The sequence below is a fragment of the Sceloporus undulatus genome, chromosome 6, assembly GCF_019175285.1.
Source record: "Sceloporus undulatus isolate JIND9_A2432 ecotype Alabama chromosome 6, SceUnd_v1.1, whole genome shotgun sequence".
Taxonomy (NCBI): domain Eukaryota; kingdom Metazoa; phylum Chordata; class Lepidosauria; order Squamata; family Phrynosomatidae; genus Sceloporus; species Sceloporus undulatus.
In genome coordinates, this window is record NC_056527.1 from 157,203,669 (window position 1) to 157,213,270 (window position 9,602).

The window sequence follows — 9,602 nt, forward strand, 5'->3', positions numbered from 1 at the left end:
TACCATCCTTGATTCTGGGGAGTTCAGAGAGATACTGAAAAGAACAGCGTAGCTTTACTGCAGAGCTAGTCTCTAGTAATTTAAGTAATTTCTCCCAGGCAAGATGTTTTACAAGGCTTGCACTCACACTCTCAATGGGCTACAAGTATCCAGGCTTTTCTCTCAGGCTAAATAATGTGTTTTTTGATGCCTAGGCATAAACAGAGAATAGATACAACCTTGGTTCCTCAATAACAGATGTTCAAAAGGAAATATATAGAGTTATCATACCCAGCACACTTGGGCAGATGTATACTACCTATGTGTTTTGACTACCTGAGCAGACTTTGGACTGGTTTATCACTACCTGATACCATCAAATGATGCCTTGTTTAAGTACACACAGTGACAGATGAAACAACATAGAGATAATCTTGGGATTACATCAGGCCACTTTAGAATGCCTGCCAATATGTTAAAGCCTAGGATCATCAGTTACCAATTCACACACAACAAAACCATAGAACCATAGGCCTGTTACAGACTGCCAAAATAAAGCTGCTTTGGGGTCTCTTTGGAGGTATGCTGTTTGATGGATGCATCCTAAGAATCCGGAAGCTGCACCAAAGCTGCACTCCAGTGCCTAGGAATGGAGTGTGGCTTTGGCGCAACCTCTGGACTCTTAGGACCCATACATACCACCAAAGAGAACCAAAGCAGCTTTATTTTGGCAGTCTGTAACAGGCCATAGAGTTGGAAGAGACTGCAAGGGCCATCCAACCCCATTCTGCCATGCAGGAACTCTCACTCAAAGCATCCCCATTGACAGATGGCCATCCAGCCTCTGCTTAAAGACCTCCAAGGAGAGAGACTCCACTACACTCTGAGGAAGGAGTTTGTTCCACAGTCGAAGAACCCTTACTGTCAGGAAGTTCCTCCTAATGCTGAGGTGGAATCTCTTTTCCTGGAGCTTGCATCCATTGTTCCTGGTCCTGTTCTCTGGAGCAGCAGAAAACAAGCTTGCTCCCGCCTCAATATGACATCCCTTTAAACATTCAAACAGGGCTATCATATCACCCTCTTAACCTTCACAGGTTAAACATCCCCAGCTCCCTTAGTCATTCCTCATAGGGCATGGCTTCCAGACCCTTCACCATTTTAGTTGCCCTCCAGTTTCTCCACATCCTTTTTGAATTGTGGGGCCCAGAACTGGACACAGTATTCCAGGTGGGCCATGACCAAAGCAGAATAGAGTGGCACTATTGCTTCCCTTGATCTAGACACTATACTTTTATTGATGCAGCCTAAAATCGCATTGGCCTTGTTAGCTGCCGCATCACACTGTTGACTCATGTTCAACTTCAGGTCTACTTGGGCTCCTAGATCCCTTTCACATGTAGTTTCATTCAGTCAGGTGTCCCCCATAATCCTATATCTGTGCATTTCATTTTTCTGCCCTAAGTGCAGTATCTTACATTGCTCCCCGTTGAAGTTCATTTTGTTAGCTTTGGCCCAGCTTTCTCCTATAAAGTGAATGGGAGCAAGTTGTGGTTGGCATGCACCTGACCGCTTACAACAAAAGGTGCTCTTTACATAGTGAGCCTATAAAACTTGAAAATCCTTTATCCAAAAATACAAAACGGACCAAACTCAGAAACTTATTGAGTGTCGACATGACACCACAAGTTCATTGTACACAATGTGCAAAAACTTTGTTTTGTGCCAAAATTATTTTCAAACATGGTATAAAATGACCTTCAGGCCACGTGTACAAAGTGTACATGAAAGGTAAACAAATGTTGTGCTTCAACATTGGTCCCATTCCCAAGATCTCTCTCATGACATGTATGCAAATATTCCAAGACCCCAAACACTTCTGGTCCTAAGCATTTTGGGAATGGCAGACTCAACTTGAAACAACAAAAGCTCCAAGAAGTCCTCCCTGGTTGCAAACAGTTAACTGGGACACCGGGCAGAGAAACAAAGGATGGCACAATCCAATGTGAAGCCACAGTCAAGTGACTGGATCTTTGACACTTCTAAAGAAGGAGAAGAGATTGCTCTGGTTTGTGAAGTGCTCCAAAGTGACAAGGAATAATCATAGCACCAAGTGTATGCAACCTTCATAAACTCACATGCTTTCTGGGAAAGGTCTGGTGGCCTCCAGTGACATCCCAAGGGTGACCCTGGCCATGCCCTCTGCACATAAAAGCCTCCATGCGCAGCTTACAAGGAACCCAACACACTCCCTTCACCATTGACCTCTCTCTGGTCAAGCTTCGGCCACAAAAGCCATCTGTCCTTTTTTGCCACACGTCCCAAAGATTTTAGGGTGCGCAAGGTAAAAACCTCACAACAGGGTCGCCTTATGGGTCGCCCTTGGTCAGACTTGAAGGCACACAACAACAACAGGGTTATCTCCATGTCTTATTTGTTTGTTTGTCTACAAGAGCCTTGAGGAAGCTAACCTCTGCCTCGGCAACACAAAACTGAAAGAGGACCTTCACATCCCCTCTGATCTTAGGTGTGGTTGCGGGAATGGAACAGCCAGTGTGTGTTTGTGTGTGTGTGCAATCCCCCCACCAGCACCACAACGCAGGCACACACAAACACACACTCCTTCGGGGGAAAGAGGGTAAAGGGATTGTGTCCCATGCATTTGTGTGTGTGTGCGTGTCTGTGTGTATTTGAGTGTGTCTGTAAGAGTCTGGGATGTGTGTGTGAGAGAGAGAGAGTTTGTGAGAATGAGTCTGTGTGTGTGTGTGTATGTGAGAGTGAGTGAGAATGAGAACATGTGTGGTGTGTGCACATGACATGTACCTATGTATGCCTGTGTGCCAGGGCGTGTACATGTGCGTGGCTATACATCTCTGTGTGTGAGTGTGTGTGGCTGGGCAGACACCTATGCATATGTTGTGTGTGTGTATTGTGTGTATTGTATGTATTGTGTGTGTGTTGTGTGCGTGTACCTGGCTCTGCCTGTGGAGCCGAGGCGAGGGAGGCCAAGTGCGTCCCGTCCTTCCGAGCTCCGTCGGGGAAAGGAGAGGGGGCCGGGGCTGATGGTGGGTGGGCTTCCTTTCCCCTTCCTCTGCCGTTCTGCAGGTGAAGGAGAGCGGAAGAGAGGCTTGGCTCCCTTCCCTTCCTCCTCCTCCTTCTCAGGGCTAATCCCGGCCTGAACAGAAGCCAGGCCTGGGCCTAGCGTGCCTCCTCCCTCCGCCGCCATGAGGGAGGGAGGGAGCCCAGCAGGCCTCTTTCTGCTTCTGCTTCTCCTTCTGGGCGCGCCATTCCTTTCCCCCGGCGGCCCCCTGAGAGACTCACCCGCAGGTTCCGGACGGGGCCGGGCGCGCCCTTCCTCCTCGCACGCCGCCGAAGCCGCCTCCATGGAGCCAATGCCGGCCTCAAGGGCCCAGCGCCATTCCGGGAGGGGAAGGGGCTCTCCGCGGCCCCGACGACGACGACGAAGGCGCTCCGGCTCTGCTCCGGCGCTGGGCCTCCCTCCCTCTCTCCGTCTCTCTGTCTGTCTTTGGGTCGCGAGGCCGCAGCGCCCGCCGCCAAGGACCCGGATCTCCGGGAGAGAGGGAAAACCTGGAGAGCGGGAGGGGAACGGCGGGCAAGGAAGGGAGCGGAGCCACTCTCGGGCTTTAATTCCTCCTCCTCTTCCTCGGACTCTCTTCCCGGAAAACCCGGAGTGGACTCTTGGGATTGGACAGTTTGGAGGCTCCCTCTCTCTCCCTCTCTGTGTTTGGATGCACAGTGGAGTAACAAGTGGGGTTTTCCTTACTCCTTGTTCCTACTCCTGTTACAAAAAAAACCCTCTCACTCCTTTTACTCCTACTCCCTTTCCTGGTGCAATACAGTATAAACAATTTTGTGTGTGTTTGTTTGCATGCACAATATATAGCAACATATATAGTGTGTGTGTGAATAAGGAGTAACGTATTTTAGTTGTTGTTATTCTTTACTCCCGTTCCTGCAAAAAGCTCTTACTCCTTCACTCCTACTCCACTTCCAGTGCAATATGATACAACTGCGACTTGGTGTCTGCATGTGTTTTGTTACTCCTTGTTCCTACTCTTGTAACAACCTCTTACTCCTTTACTCCTTACTCTTACTCCCCAGCCCTGGGAGGGCAAGGGAGTAAGGAGTAAAGGAGTAAGAGGTTTTTACAGGAGCAGAAGTAACCTTAAAAATATACCTTACTCCAGAGTGGGACAAGGAGTAGCCTAAAAGCACCACTACTCCCTTCTTTCAAACAACATTTCCACCAGACAATGATACCTTTATAGGGCCAACGGAAATGCCACAATATACTTGTTGCAAGCTTTCGAAGCTCCACAGGCTTCTTCATCGGGCAAAAATGTGTTACGAACCAAACAGGAGAAAAGCCATTGGAGATTTCAGCCAGATGCCTGCATCTTAAGAGGCCGGAAGATGCACCAAAGCTACGCTCCAGTCCTTAGGACTGCTTTGGCGCAGCTTCTGGCCTCTTAGGACGCATGCAGCATTTAAACAGCACACCTCCAAAGCCACCCGAAGCAGCTTTATTTTGGCCTGTCTGTTCAGGCCCAATGACACCTTCATTGAGCCAACCAAAATGCACAATTACATGTTGCAAGTTTCCAAGTCACACTGGCTTCTTCATCAGGCAAACAAGAGGGGAAAAACTGAAAATGTTAGTCATAGGTCTACACTTTCTGTTTCTGGTCTTAGTTCAGGTGGAAGGGAGGGCTTATTTGCAGGCAGGATGGCATCTGCCCCTTTGGCCATGCCACTGGGAGATTCTCAAAAGTAAGGAAACTTAATGTTCATTTGCAGCTCAAAGAAGATGCTTCCTTTGTAATCCAATGTGTCTCCTTCCTCTGTGAAGCCACAGGTCCCTATGTAAGTAGAGAACACTGCATTTCTCAAGAAGTCTCCATGTTTTGGATCAGGAAAACTTTAGGTGGTGTAGAGGTAAAGCATGCCAATCCAATCCCAAGGTTTTGAGTTTAATCCCAGCCAGGCACTCAGGGTTGGCTCAGCCTGGCATCCTTCCAAGGATTTTAAATTTAAAAATATATACATTTAAAAACATCACATTTTACCAGTTTTTCACTTCAACCACATATGAAACCATGTATTTATATAAATGGATGTATGGTGATCCTATCATGGGGTTTTCTGGGCAAGTTGCTTCAGAGGGAGTTTGCTATTGCCATGCTCTGAAGGTGAGAGAGTGGGTTCTTAAGTCGACCCTAAGGTGAAGCAAGTGATCATGGGGCTTTCTTGGTAAGATTTGTTCAGAGGAGGTTTGCCACTGCCTTCCCTTGAGGCTGAGAGAGTATGACTCACGCAGGGTCACCCTGTGCACTTCATTGCCAAGCTAGGAATTGAACCCTGGACTCCAGAGTTGTAGTCCACCACTCAAACCCACATGCACACCTCATCACTTCTCTACCCAGTTTCAAAACTGAGTTAAAGACTATATTGTTTAGAGAAGCATTCCCAGAGGCTAGCCCCTCTCTGACCCAGGAAGCCTCCTTTTAAGCATCCATTAAGAAGCCAAGCCCTTCCTCCAGTCCATCTGCCTTGGTCCAGGCCTCCGACATGGAGAAGATCTGCTGGACCTGATCCCATTCCCCACCACCACTCCCTTCTCCTTTTGTGTCATGTCTTCTTAGATTGTAAGCCTGAGGGCAGGGAACCGTCTAACTAAAAGATTGTATGTACTGTACAGCGCTGTGTAAATTTACAGCGCTTTATAAATAAAGGTTAATAATAATAATAATAATAATAAACCAGTATGCCATACTGGCTTCTCTACAAAAATACAATAACATCCAAAACCAACAAAAGACTGATATTTTTTATTAGACCAACCAAAAATGCACATTATCATGTTGCAAGCTCTCGAACCTCCACCAGCCTGTTCATCAGGCGAAGGTGTTAAGAATCATACAGGAAAAATGTGTGTGTGTGTGTATGTGTGTGTGTGTGTGTGTGTGTGTGTATATATATATATATATATATATATAAAAATTATGATGTCGGTCACAGGCTTGCATTTTCTCAAGGTGTTGTTGGTGTGTTGCTCTTTGGAGGGACATAAGGATGGAAGGCTCAGGAGCCTTGGCAGTGCCCATCATCCACAGTTTATCAGCACCTGGACAGTAGACAGGCATGTAGGTCATCACATTGTTGCAGTTGCACCCATTTGGGTGAGATGGACTGTCATTTTGTCCCCCCCACCCTTTTGTGTGTGTGTGTGTGTAAATGCCCTCATTTTCCATCTGTACATGTTAGAGAATATGCATTTTTATTCAGATCATTGTCCTCCGTTGCCCTGTTTTGGGAGAACGCTATTCTGAGGTCCTAAAATCCTCTTTGTAGGCTGCATCCGCACTGCAGAAGTAATCCAGGATGACACCATTTTAACTACCATGGCTCAATGCTGTGCAATTTTGGAAATTGTAGTTTGTTGTGGCTCTCGGTCAGAAAATGCTAAATGTCTCACAAAACTACAATTCCTAGAATCCCATAGCATTGAGCCATGGCAGTAAAAGTGGTGTCAAAATGGATGATTCCTGCAGTGTGGATGCAGCCCTACTAATGGGTGGAAAGTCCCATGGAATTTACTGGCCTTACTTCTGATTAAATACCTTCCTGGTCGCTCTGCGACGGAAGAGCAACTCAAGAAGCTTGCCTGAGGATAAATCTGAGAATCTGACTTCTTTTGATTTTTCTCACTACTGCTTTTCTCTGGAATATTGTGTCCAGTTCTGGGCACCACAATTTAAAAAGGACGTTGAGAAACTGGAGTGTACCTAAGGGAGGGCGACTAAAATGGTGAAGGGTCTGGAAACCATGCCCTATGAGGAACGACTTAGGGAGCTGGGGATGTTTAGCCTGGAGAAGAGAAGGTTAAGAGGTGATATGATAGCCCTGTTTAAATATTTGAAGTGATGCCATACTGAGGAGGTCGCAAGCTTGTTTTCTGCTGCTCCAGAGAACAGGACCTGGAACAATGGATGAAAGCTCCAGGAAAAGAGATTCCAGCTCAACATTAGGAGGAACTTCCTGACAGTAAAGGCTGTCTGACAGTGGAACACACTCCCTAAGAGAGTGGTGGAGTCTCCTTCTTTGGAGGTCTATAAGCAGAGGCTGGATGGCCATCTGTCGGGGATGCTTTGACTGAGAGTTCCTGCATGGCAGAATGGAGTTGGACTGGATGGCCCTTGTAGTCTCTTCCAACTCTATTGTGATCAAGATAAGTTATTAATGAAGAACACACAAACTAGGAGGGTCTACAGCAGTTTGCTTTTGCTTGAGTCTGACCACTCCTCTTGTCGCCCTGCGGCTGAATTGAGTGCAAACTACTTTTGCCCTTTATGCCCAGTTTGCAGCAATGGAAATAAGCTGGGGAAAGTGGGAGGAGGAGACAGAAACCATTTTAAAAGCAACTGCCCCTGCCAAATCAGAACAGTTGAAAAGTACGTCTTTACTGCAGTGACAAACTATATCCCTTAAGATGTTTTAAGGACTGCACCTTCCCTCTCTTCGAGCAAGCATGGCAAATAAGCCACAAAGTCCTGACTTATCCCCACTCTCCTAAAGTAAATCAGGCAGTGGGACTGGAGCTAGGAGAAGGAAGGGGGCTCTGGATGAAATACTGTATCTGCTTTCCTTACTCAGCTCTGGGCATAGAGGAGCTGAGAGCTTGCCATCTCCCAACTGAGGCATGATTTACAAGACTGATTGCTGATTAGATTGTTCTGTCCAGTTATGCAATAAATAAAACTGCTTACCCTAGTAAGGAGAATAGTGCAGGCCTGACCCTCAGCAGCATGCATCTTTGTAGCCAGGGGAGATTTATTGCCTTTCAAGAACTTCATCAGACTTCTGTAAATTAGTCCCGGCTTGGCTTTCCTTCAGCTGGCAGTACATTATCCTCTTTCACAGCTGTTGGAAGAGCTATTCAGGGTAAGCTTGGTTTTACAAAATAGGCTCTCTTGGCCTGTTGCAGCCATTGCAACCAAATACCTGTCTTGGACACTTCAAAGCATTTTGGAGGTCAAAGCAATGAGCAATATAAATATTAAAGAGTCCTGTTTTTGGAGACAGAGCAAAATCCTGTGAATGAATTCAGAAGCAATTCCCAATGAGCTCTGTGGAACTTGCTTCCAGTAAGCATGTATCGAATTGCACCTTTAAATGTGCCTTCCTGAAGGGGTGGGAAAACATGTGTCTTGAGAATAACCCCCGTTACAATTCAGAATGAAGCTATTCCTTTGGCATCTCGTATTCTATTAACCCCACCCCAGTAAACACACCTACCTGTAGTTTCAAGATTTGAAAACTGCATACACAATGTAGTAAGCTAGGAGTAATAAATAGCTTACTAAAGCAATGTTATTTTTCTTTGTTTTGGAGCATCATTAATTCTTTTCTTGATCAAACTAATCTGCAAGCTTTTTGTGCACTGTATATTATGTATAGTCCCTATTCAATGCAAAGATAGGAAGAGATACCTTTGCATTATTTCCCAGCTGTAAAAGTACTTTGAGTAGTAATCTATTTTGCCCATGGGGCACTATCCATTTATTATTCTAGTAAATCTATTTTCCAATTCTGGGAATGGCGACTGCTCTGTTCCTGCCAATCTTTTGGGAAGAGAGAGGAAGTTAACACATAAAACCAACTGATATTTTTGTTTCTTTTTGTCTCATTTTAAAACAAGCATTACAAATATACCCACCACCTGTTGGTGTGAGTTTCATGTTGTAATTTCAGAACTGGGAAATCCAAGCAGATTGTCCTCCCTTGGAAACATTTTGTGAGAGGACTTGTTTTCCTTCTGGCATCTCATTTATGATTCTTCCTCTCTTGATAGTTTGTAATGGAGTTAACTGCCAAGATCTTGATCCCAATATGGGCCTTCCTGGATCACAGATAAAGGATGAAAATTGTGCTATCCTCCAGATGTTGCTAGACTGTATCTTCCAACAGCCCTAGCCAGCATAGAGAGTGCTGAGTAATACTGGGAGTTGTAATACATCTGCAAGACCATACAGTCATACTTGGCCTGGATTCACATGTATTGTGCTGTATCACAAATGTTAGCTAGGCTTCTCTTATCTTGGTGTCTCACAGATATGTTGGACTATAGGGATGATGGGAGTCCAGCCCAACTGAAAACCACCATGTCATATAAGGCTGCTTTAACCAAGGCGTTATTTTCTCCCCCGAACTGCATGTAGTTTGGCAGTACTACTGGAGATGGCCCAACAGGGATGGCTAAATGATGGTTTCCCCAATATATTAGACTATAACTCCCAAGATCCTTTTGCTATTCACCATAATAGGTCAAAGTGATGGAAGGTGTTGCTCAAACCATTTGAAAAGTCAACGGAACCCCTAGTCCAGGGATGTGTGATTTTGTGAAGTATGCAACAAAAGGCTTTGTTTTTAGGAACGCTTTGAATTATTTTGTGTGGGTAAAAATTAAGTCCTTTTAGTCCTACTGATTTAAAAGATATACTTGAATCTCTCTTGTTTAAATCTGTACATTTTGAAGATTGCAGTACTAAACACACATACTTGTAAATGAGCCAGAACAGAACAGTGCAACTTACATATGAGAAAAT

The 9,602-nt window shown here is 45.4% G+C and overlaps 1 protein-coding gene across 4 annotated transcripts in view; it reads right to left on the reverse strand.

Annotated features, from left to right (window-relative positions):
* Positions 1 to 3,544, reverse strand: part of ZNF609 (zinc finger protein 609) — an 89,283-nt gene extending 85,739 nt beyond the window's left edge. For 3 of the 4 annotated variants that reach the window (XM_042473224.1, XM_042473225.1, XM_042473223.1), the window contains exon 1: positions 3,298 to 3,543. The gene's annotated coding sequence lies outside the window, so the exon portion shown is untranslated. Of the gene's footprint in view, positions 1 to 3,297 lie in introns of all 4 variants that reach the window. The other variant, XM_042473226.1, reaches the window with a different exon arrangement.
* Between the last annotated feature and the right edge of the window lie 6,058 nt (positions 3,545 to 9,602).